Source organism: Lithobates pipiens, unplaced genomic scaffold (assembly GCF_037356315.1).
Source record: "Lithobates pipiens isolate NorthernLeopardFrog02 unplaced genomic scaffold, aLitPip1_a1.2 Scaffold_16, whole genome shotgun sequence".
Lineage (NCBI taxonomy): Eukaryota > Metazoa > Chordata > Amphibia > Anura > Ranidae > Lithobates > Lithobates pipiens.
In genome coordinates, this window is record NW_027507748.1 from 160,820,525 (window position 1) to 160,833,693 (window position 13,169).

The 13,169-nt window shown below is 42.8% G+C and overlaps 1 protein-coding gene and 1 long non-coding RNA gene across 2 annotated transcripts in view; one reads left to right on the plus strand and one right to left on the minus strand.

Annotated features, from left to right (window-relative positions):
* The window catches only part of LOC143982203 (uncharacterized), a 144,162-nt gene that overhangs the window by 106,315 nt on the left and 24,678 nt on the right, over nt 1-13,169 (plus strand). The gene's annotated exons all lie outside the window — the stretch shown is intronic.
* The window catches only part of SMS (spermine synthase), a 294,657-nt gene that overhangs the window by 13,211 nt on the left and 268,277 nt on the right, over nt 1-13,169 (minus strand). The gene's annotated exons all lie outside the window — the stretch shown is intronic.

Consider the following 13,169-nt stretch of genomic DNA (forward strand, 5'->3'; position numbering starts at 1 on the left):
GCGAGTCGCGCTGTGCAATAAGGACGGTCCCCGCTGCCTCTGGAATCTGTGTGTTTCCCAGCAGGCAGCGGGGCACTTGCGGAAAGGGGTGTAATCTACGCCCCTTTCCGCAGAGAGCTATCCCAGAAGTGGGTGCAGATACCTGTACTGTACAGGTATCTGCACCCCCCTCCCCCCTGAAAGGTGCCAACTGTGGCGCCGGAGGGGGGGAGGGTTTCCGATGAGCGGAAGGTCCACTTAAGGGTGGACCTCCGCTTTAAGTAAATAACAATTACTTGGTTATAATAGCATTTGAAAGTTGGTGGGACATATTAGCAAATAAACATGCCTTTGAAGTTTCTGTGCTGAAAGCAGAAAAAAATGGGCATCACAGTTTGTTGCGTATGGGGCTCTGTAGCCACAGACCAGTCATTGTGCCCATGCTGACTTATGTCAACAGACAAAAGTGCATACAATGTGCATGTAGCATCAAAACTGGACCACAGAGCAATAAAAGAAAGTGGCCTGGTTTGATGAATCTTAACAACTAATGATATATGTGGATAGAAGCATAAACTGCGGGTAAACAGATCACATATAGCAGCAGGTCATCAACCCAAAATCAATCAGTAGAAAAGAGGCAAAAAAGTAGGGTGTTCAAGGATGACCAATTTGGATAAAATATTGGCTAGTCATCCTTGAACATCCTACTTTTTTTGACTCTTCGAGTCTGATAAGCCATATTTTCTTTTACATCATGTGAATGGCCGGGTGTGTGTGTGTTCTTTACCTGTGCAAGAGACAGCACCAGGGCGTAGTAGGGGAAGAAGACAAGCTGGTAAAGGCTTGATACTTTGGCCAATGTTCTGCTGGTCATTCTTGGGTCCTGCCATTAATGTGGACGATACATATTCCACCTACCTTAACAATGTTGCTGACCAAGCACACCCCTTAATGAAAATGGTATTCCCGGATGACAGCGGCCTCTTTCAGTAGGATAATGCGCTAATTCACACTGCAAAAATGGTTCAAGAATGGTTTGAGGAACACAAGTGCAAGTTGTAGACCTCCAAATTCTTCAGCTCTCAATGCAATCGAGCATTTGGGGGCTGTGCTGGATAAACAAGTTCAGTCCTTGGAGGCCCCACCTTTTAAGCCAGCTATAGATGAGTGCGGTGGCGATTTTTTTTCATATTGTATTTGTATTGGTCTAGCAACGCACCAACACCTTTGTAGCTACTGTGCTACATACTGGGTGTTTGGTGTGCTGCATGTACCTTTAAGAAGGGGTGGGCTCCCCTTCAGTCCACATGACCTCATCTATCCATTAGAATATGCATGTGCCTCCACTGTGGGGATGCTCATATTTTAGTGTTAGGACCACAGACACCAGGGTGCCTTGACGAGGCTCTGTGGCTTACGCATGCATTTGCAAATGCGTGCGGACTAAACCCCTGTTTTTAAACGTACTGTTAGCCCTTGTACACACGGTCGGACATTCCGACAACCAAATCTGTTTGATTTTGTCCGAAACTGTTGCATACACACGGTCGGACAAAGTTGTCGGAAAATCCGACGTGATGACGTTATTTCGTTACGACGGGACTACATTCACGCTAGTAGCCAATAGCTTTGGTGTAGGAATTTGATCTGAGCATGCGTGGCACTTTGTCCGATCGGAATTCTCTACACATGATCGGAGTATGTCCGATCGGAGCATTTTGTCGGAAAATTTTACCAACAAGTTGGAAAACTTGGTCTGTCGGATACTCCGATGGAAACAGTCGGATGGAGACCACACACAGTCGGAATATCCGACAAAACGGTCCAATCAGACACATTCTGCCGGAATCTCCGACCGTGTGTACAAGGGCTAAGACAGGTTAATTTGGTTGTCTGCGAGCTGGTGATAAGTAGGCTTGGGTTTTTCCTGGGCATTCCCCAGGCCTTTTTGTTATCTGATTTAGCCTTCCAATGCCGCTTACTGCTATAGCCAGCTATAGATGAGGGTGGTGGCGAGTTTTTTCATATCGTATTTGTATTGGTCCAGCAATGCACCAATACCTTTGCAGCCATTGTGCTACATGCTGGGTGTTTGGTGTGCTGCATGTACCTTTAAGAAGGGGTGGGCTCCCCTTCAGTCCACCTGACCTCATCTATCCATTAGAATGCATGTGCCTCCACTGTGGGGACACTCGTATTTTAGTGTTAGTACCACAGATACCAGGGTGCCTTGACGAGGCTCTGCGGCTTACGCATGCTTTTGCAAATGTGTGTGGACTAAACCCCTGTTTTTTGAACGTACTGTTAGACAGGTTAATTTGGTTGTCTGCGAGCTGGTGATAAGTAGGCTTCGGTTTTTCCTGGGCATTCCCCAGGCCTCGTTGTTATCTGATTTAGCCTTCCAATGCCGCTTACTGCTATAGCCAGCTATAGATGAGGGCGGTGGCGAGTTTTTTCATTTTTTTAACTTCCAGAAGGCTCTGCTACTGATGCCTTAGTGTCAGATACCATAGCATACTTTCAGAGGTCTAGTTGCATACATGCTTTGCCAGGTCAAAATTAGGTGGGTGGTCATTAGTCAGCAGCACTCGTGCAGCCCCAGACCATGACACTCCCACCACCATGCTTGACTGTAGGCAACGCACACTTGTCTTTGTACTCTTCACATGGTTGTCGCCACATGTTTGACACCATCTGAACCAAATAAGTTTATCTCGGTCTCATCACAGGACATGGTTCCAGTAAATCATGTCCCTAGTCTGCTTGTCTTCAGCAAACTGTAGGCTTTCTTGTGCATCATCTTTAGAAGAGAATTCCTTCTGGGATGATAGCCATGCAGACCAATTTGATGCAGTGTGCGGCATATGGTCTGAGCACGGACAGGCTGACCCCCCACCCCTTCAACCTCTGCAGCAATGCTGGCAGCACTCATATGTCTATTTCCAAAAGACAACATCTGAGCTTGTGAACTAAACTTCTTTGGCTGACCATGCGGAGGTCTGTTCTGAATGGAACCTGTCCTGTTAAACCGCTGTATGGTCTTGGCCTCCATGCTGCAGCTCAGTTTCAGGGTCTTGGCAATCCTCCTATAGCCGAAGCCATCTTTATGTAGAGCAACAATACTTTTTTCAGATCCTCAGAGAGCTCCTTGCCATGAGGTGCCATGTTGAACTTCCAGTGATCAGTATGAGTGAGAGTAATAAAACACAATTTAACACACCTGCTCCCCATTCACACCTGAGAGCTTGTAACACTAACAAGTCCCATGACACCAGGAAGAGAAAATGGCTGATTGTGCCCAATTTTGACATTTTCCCTTAGGGGTGTACTCACTTTTGTTGCCAGAGGTTTAGACAGTAATGGCTGTGTGTTCAGTTATTTTGAGGGTACAGCAAATTTACACTGTTATACAAGCTGTACACTCACTACTTTACATTGTAGCAATGTGTAATTTCTTCAGTGTTGTCACATGAAAAGATATAAGTACACCCCTCACAAAAATGTGAGGGGTGTACTCACTTTTGTGAGATATCGTATACCGCATATTTGTTATAATAAAGATGTTTGTCCTTAAAGAGAAAGGTGGGGATATCAGCTATGTGCTGGACACCACTCTACTCCTGTATTTTACTAATTTATAAAACCTTTCATATATCATGTGTCCAGGCTCTCATTCTCCTGGCATTTTTTTTAATTCATTTCCAGATGCTTTTTTTTGTTTTGTTTTTCCTACTGTACTATGTTCCAGTGCATTCCAGATGTTTTTTTTATGCGTTTTACCACATTCCAGTACAGTCCAGTGCAGGAAAAATGCGTCAAGATCTACTTTTTTTTTTCTGGAACATCCTGGAACTGACAGCACTGGTGTGAACTATGCCATTGCCAACCATATGACCTACTTTCCATGCGTTTTTGATGCAGAAAAAACCCTACTGGACTGCATGTGGTATGAACTGGCCCTTAGTGTGAGGAGAAGTATATTGAGTACATGAAAATGGGAAACAATTTCTCACATAACCTTCAAGCAAAGTGCTGCCAGATACATGTTAAGCAGATGTTGGGCGACCAAAGCATACCTTTTACAATATTAGTTTATAGCAATTCCAAGTTAAAGGAAATGCAGTGTGCAGAAATACACTTTTTTTAAAACTTCAGTCTGCGAAAAGTGACACAATTTTAGGTGGAGTCTGGTGGTTTGAGAGACTAAAACCTGGTACACACTAAGCTCAGGAGGAGCCGCTGTACTAAAGAGCTGGAAAAAAAAAAAAAAAAAACTTCAGCAACTACAAATACTATAGCTGCTGACTTTTATTATAATGGCACTTACCTGCCAGGGAATCCCCCAATATAAGCACCCTAAGCTGATTTGTCATTCGGCTTTGGGTGTCAGTGCTCTATCAAAAAGCCACTACCCATCAAAAAATGCAACCTTAGTGATGTTCCGTCGTGGTCATCTTAGTAATAGTACAAATACTATATTTGACTATATAAGCTCAATTTACTGGTAAGACTTCAGTGGCTGTAAAAAGATGTCCGCTTGCTGCCTTCTCACTGTAGGCTTACTGCGGACAAGTGCGGGTGTACCAAGATGGCTGTTCCAGAACCTAATTTCCGTTACATATTCTGATAGGAGAAAAGCGCCAGCATTGTAACAAAGGAAACCGGCAGACGTGCTGCTTTCTGAATGGTCCCAAGTGTCCACATGTTTTCGGTCCAGAGGACAACTCAAAATGTTTGTTTCATTCTATAGGACCTCTGCTTTCAGAAATTACAATCGTTTAACCACTTCAATACCGGGCCTATTCTGGAACTTCTCTCCTACATGTAAAAATCATATTTTTTTTGCTAGAAAATGATTCCGAACCCCCAAACATTATATATATTTTTTTTTCACAGACACTCTAAGGGCCGGTTCACACAGCGAGGCGAGGCGAGGCGACACGGCTCGCCTCGCCTCGCTCCCGCAAGTCGCCCCCATTCAGTACTATGGAACCGTTCTGAGAGGAGCGACTCGAGTCGCTCCTACTCAGAAAAAAGGTTCCTGTACTACTTCGGGGCGACTTCGGGGGCGACTTGCATTGACTTCTATACAGAAGTCCTCTGCAAGTCGCCGCTGAGCTCCCCGCAGGTCGCGGCGAGGTAAGTCGGAGACGCCTCGCCGCGCCTCGCTGTGTGAACCGGCCCTAAGGAATAAAATAGCGGTTATTGCAACTTTTTATGTTGCACAGTATTTGCGCACATTTTTCAAACACTTTTTTTTTTTTTAGGGAAAAAAAAGTTTCATGAATTAAAAAATAACAAAACAGTAAAGTTAGCCCAATTTTTTTGTATAATATGAAAGATGAAGTTACGCCGGGTAAATAGATACCAAACATGTCATGTTTTAAAACTCTCATGGAATGGTGCCAAACTTTGTTACTTTAAAATCTCCAAAGACAACGCATTAAATTTTTTTTACAGGTTACCAGTTTAGAGTTACAGAAGAGGTCTAGTGCTAGAATTATTACTCTTGCTCTAACGCACGTGGCAATACCTCACATGTGTGGTTTGAACGGTGTTTACATATGTGGGCGGGACTTACGTGTGTGTATGCTTCTGTGCACAAGCTACCGGGGACAGGGGAACTTTTTTTTTTAATCACTTTTATTCATATTACAAGGAATGTAAACATCCCTTATAATAGGAATGGCGTGTGACAGGTCCTCTTTATGGAGAGATGCGGGTCAATAAGACCCCACATCTCTCCTCCAGGCTGGAAAGCATGAAATAAATAATAATTTAAAAAAATTCACGAGCCCATGCTTTCCAGCTGCAATAACGGCTTTGTTTACAAGCATGGCCCGGACGTGATGTCATAAGGGCCTCTGACGATCATAAAGTTGACGAGAACCCTCTGGTCACTGGAAATCTCTATGATCGTCATCCGGCGGTGGCCGATTCTTTCTTTGGGTCCCCGATGGCATGGGAGAGCCCGGAGAAGCACTGGAGGGTCCGTCACCTGTAAGAACGATCTAGCGGCTGAACTGCCAATTTTGATCATTCTTACGGTACACAGAATCGCCAGTTGAAAAAGAGGATATCTGAATGATGCCTGTAACTGCAGGCATTATTCAGATATCCCCACTGAAATTCAAGGGCGTCATATGGCATGCTTGGGCGGGAAGTGGCTTTTAAAGTAATTTTCTACTACTGTAGTGAAGAGGGGTGTTGGCAGAGTGGTAAGAGCTCAGTGGCTAAAAGCTGGACAAGTGATGAAAATGTAGGGACAAAATTGGGTTTTTGAACATCTGCCATTTTTTTTCCCTTAAGTCCGTCTACTCTGCCAGCAAAAGTTCCCCTCTCCCGCCACTGCTGCTGAAGTGAAGGCGGAGAAAGACCGGTGACACAGGAAGTGCTGGCAGGAGTTTTGTAAATGCACTCCCTAACACCAACATCCATGCTCTCACAACCCTGGTAAGTGTCCATGCTCTCAACTGCCCCACCAACTCACTCATCTCACCCTCTACTAACACCCCCCTCACCACTGGATCTGCCCCCCATCCCCACCAGGACTGCTCCAGTGGGAAACCCACAAACTGTTACCACTGCAGCAGCAAACACCTGCTCCCCCTACTGCAGTTGCCACAATCCCCAACCTTGGCTGTTCTGGATCAGGCACACTTTTGCTAGTACACTTTAAAATGAATGACAGTAAACTTATAATTCTGTTTTTCAATTAAGTTAATTTTCTTTGGTACTTTGTGTATACCTCATTGTCCCGGGTCAGTAGATTTACAATGGTTTATTATACATACAATAGCTAACTAGGTTAATTGATTGATAGTTCACATGTAAAACCTATTCCTACATACAGAATACATATAATTTTAGGACATGATGATGAACATCTTTAATGCAATGTCAAATATCTGACACCACTTTCGTTACAGATAAAACATTAGCACTATGTGGAAAATGTTTCATTCCATGGCACAAGATGTGTGGAATAATCCCAAATATAGATGAAAGTGATTTTTAACATATTCTAAAAAAAAAAAAGACTTCACATCCCATTATTTATAGTAGGATGTGTGGACCAGCTCTATTTTAAATAAATTATATGTGCCACTTTCTGTGGAAAATGTGTAGGATGTTTCCTGAAAGTATCTCTGGAGTATATTCACAGCTTTTTTTCAGAGACTTTCATGCCTGTAAATTAGCATTTAGTATAAGAGATGAACCAATACACAGCATATGTAAACCAACAATAAATTCTTTTAAGCTGGCCATATATTATAAAAAAAATTCCTTTAGAATTTCCTTCAATTATGTAGTGCAAGAGCCCGCCTGATTGCATGCAAATTGAAAGTATTTAGGTTTAAACACATATTATATGTTTTTTGTAAATCTAAAGGAAAATTGTACAAGTATCCAGCCAGCCTTATTAGCTCCCTTTTGATCTGTTAAGAAATACCATGGAAAACGTTTTGTTATATCGGTTTGAGAAGCGGGAAAAACAAAACAAAAACAAAAACCCTGTTCATCCAGCTAGGAATTACAGGTACCATTTAATTGGCACAGCAAGTTATCAGCAAGCATTGTTCCCTGCTATCTCCTTGGACTACAAAATACTTAATCCTGGTATGGAGAAGAGAGGGAAGTACTATGCAGTATAGTCCAAACACAGTGTTATGTAGTCTTGACACTCCCTGTCCTAAGGGAACTATGCTGCTCAGTACAGTTGTCACCCTAGGATAAGAAGTGTGTTAATGGCAGAATTACCAGGTGGGAAAAAAATAAAATTAATGTAGGCACTGGAGGCAAGCTACAATACTATTTTCTGGTTTTGGTTTTAGATTCAATTCAAGTCACAGTGTTGGAAAAACTTCCATAACTAAAAGGATAACATGAACAGCACTTATACAGTAGTATAACTATAATAAAATACCACATCATCCAATCAGAGAATGCTTTGCATTCATTTAGAAAATGCAGAGCGGGCAACTTCCTGTTTTCAGAGTGCATCAGCTCGGTGAAGCAGTGATTTCTAGCTTCCAGGGGCATCGGCCAGGTACAGTATGTAATATTCATAGCTACATTGATACAAGCTGGACCAATGCAACTGTGCATAAAATTTCCATAATGCTGCATACACACGATCAAACTTTCCAGCAGACTAGGTCCGGCGGACCGGAATCCGTTGGACAATTCGATCATGTGTGGGCTTCAGTGGACTTTTTCTCCCCAAAAGTCGGACAGACCTAGAAATAAAACATTTTTCAAATCTTTCAAACTGGACTCGAGTCCGGTCTAAAAATTAGTTCGTCTGTATGCTAGTCCGACCAACCAAATACAATGCAAGGACATCTATTGGCTACTGGCTATTGAACTTCCTTGTTTAGCCCCATCTTACATCATCACGTTCAAAACGAATGGACTTTCGAACGGACTTAGTCCAGTCGTGTGGCCAAGTCCATTCGGTTGGAAAGTCTGTCGGGAAGACCGTCGGACCTAGTGCATCGAAAAGTCTGGTCGTGTGTACGAGGCATTACAGGAATTATTTTTTTAAGTTGTTCTTTAAATGTTCCCCCTATCCTCCTGTGTTGCAGCCACCAACCTTATTACTTACCATTATTGTGTGTCCCTGCCTATGAACGAGCTGAGTCGCAATCAGTGGACTAGACGTGTCTACCTCAAAAATTTCCAGCTTCCGGGGGATTCAGCCAGGTATGATATATACTGTTCATAGTTACATTAGTCCACCAATAACCTATTGCTGACCATGCACTGTAGATTTACACAGATTTATTTCACATAAATATCTGCTTTTCTGGGTAGGGGGTATGCCCACCGGTCTGGCTGTGCTGTGTTTTGTCACAGCACATGCTGATCACCAGGTACCGGCCAAAGATTGACCATCGCCTCTGATCTCCCCCGAACACAGCTCTGTGAGTGTAAACACCACAGAGCTGTGTTCAGTTATAGGGGATCTCGTTGCGTTTTAATTTTTTTCTAATCAGGGAATGAAGACAACTAGATCCACAGTAAAAGCAGCACACAGTACACACACAAACAAGTGTTAGGCACACATTTAAACCCTTGATTGCCCTAGATGCTAACCCCTTCCTGCCCACTGTCATTAGTACAGTGACAGTGCATATTTTTCAATGATCACTAATAATGGCCCTGGTGAGGTCAGTGGCAGTAAGTTCCCCCCAGCGTCACTGTCAGATTGTCCACTCGCTGATCGACAAGATTAATAGTATAAAAAAAATGTATAAATAAAATTTCCAGCATATATCCCATTGTTTGTAGACGCTATAACTTTCAGACAAACCAATCAACGGGGCTGGCACTACTGCTAAGCAAACTTGGCAGCCACCTAGGGCGCACTGCCATCTAGGGGCGCAGCTGACCCTTGCCTTACCTCTTCCTTCTCCTCGTTGCCCCCTCAGGCTTTTGGCAGGGCCACTGATAGGGGGACCGGACAACAAGGAGTTCAGAGCAGCAGGCGGGTGGTAGCAATTGCAGAGTGGTGTGAGGCTTTCCCCCTCTCCCTCCCACTGACTTTCAGATGCTGGAGTAAGAGGCACAGACCAGTGTAACAGGCAGTCAAGAGTACTGCTCTTCTGAGTGGGAGGGCGTGACTGCTGATAAGTTGTTCCACCTCCCACACCTCCTTAGCCAATCAGCTTATTTAGCTGTAACCGCCCCTTACCCAGCCCGCCACATTTGACCAGAAGTTGCTAGTGACCAGAGCAGGGCCAGATGGGAGTGAGATGGAAAGGATCCAACATACCTGAGTATGAAGATGGTATGATCACATTTAGATCAAACATGTCACATGCTCACTGTTAATGCTGGCTGCAGAAGTCTAATTATCATCAGTGTATTCTCCTGTGTGTACTGAGTAGGCAATGACTCATGCTGATCAGAGGATGACTTCCCCTCCTTCTCACACTGCTTTTTATCTTTGTTTTTGGTTATACTCTACATCACTCAGCTGTTTCTATAGAGCTATTTGTGCCAGAGTCCTGTGTCAGCTATCCATGATTTGTTTGACCTGTTCCTTGTTATCTTTGAAGGAATTAGCTGGTAGGGCTAGGAGCTTCACAGACTTGTTAACCATTTACTGTCTTCCTGCGTCTGAGCAATTGACTGTTCGTAAAGTTATTTTTATTTTTATTTTATTTTTTTACATTTTGTTATATTTTGTATCATCTCTGTATCATGTCCACAGTCTTGGACCATCTCCTGTAGGGTATTTTTGCAGTCTCTGACCTAATACACTGACAGATTGTCACACAATACACACTGGGATCTATGTTCAAGGAGTGTATTAGGCTGTTATGTAATGACACTGCACAAAGCCATTCAGTTTTTTTATTTATTTGGGGGGGGGGGGGGGGGCGGAAGTAGCTGTTCTTGCCTAGGGTGCAAAATGGTCTAGCACCGGTCCTGCCAATCAATATACACTTATTGGGATTTTATTTTACCAAAGACATGTAGCAGAATATATTTTGGCCAAAATTTTTTAAGAGATTAGACTTGGGGAGTGGGGGATATGTTTTATAGCAGAAAGTAAACAAATATTCTTTTTTCTTTTTTACTTGTTGGCCTTTTTTTGTTTATATAATAATAAAAGAAATAATAAAAAACAAAAAAAAGAGGTGATCAAATACCACCAAAATAAAGCTCAATTTGTGTGAAAAGTATATCTATAATAATAATCTTTAATTTAGTCAACCATATGTTTGCATGTGCGCATCATATGGTCAAACAATTATGCTGGATTGCACATAAATAACCAAGATGACAATTCTGATATATTGAAATAGATTATTGTTCGACCAGAGGGGTGCGTGTATATGTATCCCATGACTAAACAACCATTGAAATAACTATCCAATAATTTAGGTTAATTGAACACACATTACTATTCACAGCATGATAGTTAGCAGGCCAGAGATGATCTGTCTGTGACATACCTTGATTATACTGCAATTAAAATAAAATCATTTTGATTTCTGTTATATAGATAACTGAGGGTGCCATTGTGCTCTCCCTCCCCCTCCCTCAAAAGCCGCACATTCCCCTATGCCCAATAAGGGGTGACTCCTTGCAAGTTGTGTGGAGGTGGGGGGTCTCTGCCCCGATCGAGAGCGAGGGAATGTTTTCGGGAACATACTGGGATCCCCTGGGCTGGAGATGCTTTCAGAAGAACAGCACTTTATCTGACTATGAAATGTAGCTTTCTCCTCAAGAAGTGGTAAATATACAAACTTAAAGCGGTAGTAAACCCGCTATTTTTTTTTTTAACACCTGCAAAGCAAAAGGCATAATGAGCTAGTATGCACCGCATACTAGCTCATTATGAAATACTTACCTTAGAACGAGGCCCCGACATCTGGCACGATCCACGCCGAGGGAGCTGACATGCTCCCTCTGCGTTTCTTCCGGGTATCGCGGCTCCGGCGCTGTGAGTGGCCGGAGCCACGATATCGTCACTCCCGCGCATGCGCGCGGGAGATTTCTTTCCGGCCGCCGGCCACTGCCGGATTTTCAGGCCGAGAATCCCCTCGTGCGCATGCGCCGCTGCAGGCAGCGGCGCATAGCGAGGGGAATATCTCCTAAACCGTACAGGTTTAGGAGATATTTTTTTTACCTACAGGTAAGCCTTATTATAGGCTTTCCTGTAGGTAAAAGTTACAAAAAAGAGTATACAACCACTTTAACTCTGCTATAACCAATATAAAATGATTATGTAAAATAAATGATATATTTATAGATAATACAATTCAAACTTTTTCTTTCTCACATTGAATAAACTCCCCTGAAGAAGACTTACTACATATATAGGTCGAAACGCATAGGGTTAACGTGTGAAAAGCATGTTAAGTTGTTTGTTACTATACATAGAATGAGTTCATATGTGTATTTTTTTTTTCAATATTGATTAGATATGTGTATTTTATGTCAAGACCAGAATTGCCTTTTATGACTTCTGTGCATCAATGTATCATATCTACTTTTTGATGCTACACCCATAATAAAGAAAGACTACTTTTAAAAAATCATTGTTGCTTGCCTTAATACCTCCTTGCTGCTAAAAAAAAACCCAGAGGGAATTTCTATTCAATTCAATGAATTGGGATGCCCAGCTTCAACAACTCACATCTATGTGTTACATATTCTATAAAAATATCTATAAAATTTTGTTTGGGTGCAGTGATACATCACTGCGCAATTGTCCATTAACCACTTCCCACCCGGCCAATGCACATATACGGCCGGGTGGGAGCCGTCTACTCCTGATAGGACATTCAGGAACGTCCATCAGGAGGAGCGGGATCGCGCGTGCCCGCGCAGCGGCGCGATCCCGATGCGCCCGTGTCACCGGGACACGGCGCATCTCAGATCGGCAGGAGGGCTCTGTGATTGGCCCTCCTGATCACATGACGGCCGTGTCCAATCACGGCCGTCATGTGATGTAAACAAACAGCCGGTTGCTAGGCAATCGGCTCCTCCTCTCCTCACACGGAAGTCATCGCTGAGGAGAGGAGAGCAGATTGCTGCAGCCGGCTGATGATCAGTGAGTATGAGCTGTTTTTTACAGCTTTTTACTCACTGATCTTCAGTCTAGTGTAAACACACAACACACCACACAGTGTAAACACAGTCCCCACATATGTCCCCATAACACACATGTCCCCAAAACATACATGTCCCCAAAAAATAAAAACACATGTCCCTAATAATAAAAACATGTCCCCCACATATGTCCCACTAAAATCACATGTCCCAATGATTATCTGCACACACATGTACGTGATCACCTGCACACATATGTACATGATCATTTGCGTACATATGTCCGTGATCACACAAACCAATTATTATACACTTAACAGAATTTTTTTTACCAAAAACATGTAGCAGAATACATTTTGGCTTAAATTTATGACAAAATTTGATTTTATTGGATTTCTTTTAAAATAGAAAAAAGAAAATATAGTTTTTTTTCCAAATTTCCGCTTTTTTGCGCTTATATCGCAAAAAATAAAAAACGGAGTCGTGAATAAATACCACCAAAATAAATCTCTATTTGTGCAAACAAAATGATAAAAATTTCATTTGGGTACAGTGTAGCATGACCGCGCAATTGTCACTGAAAGCGCTAGAGCGATGAAAGCTGAAAATTGGGCTGG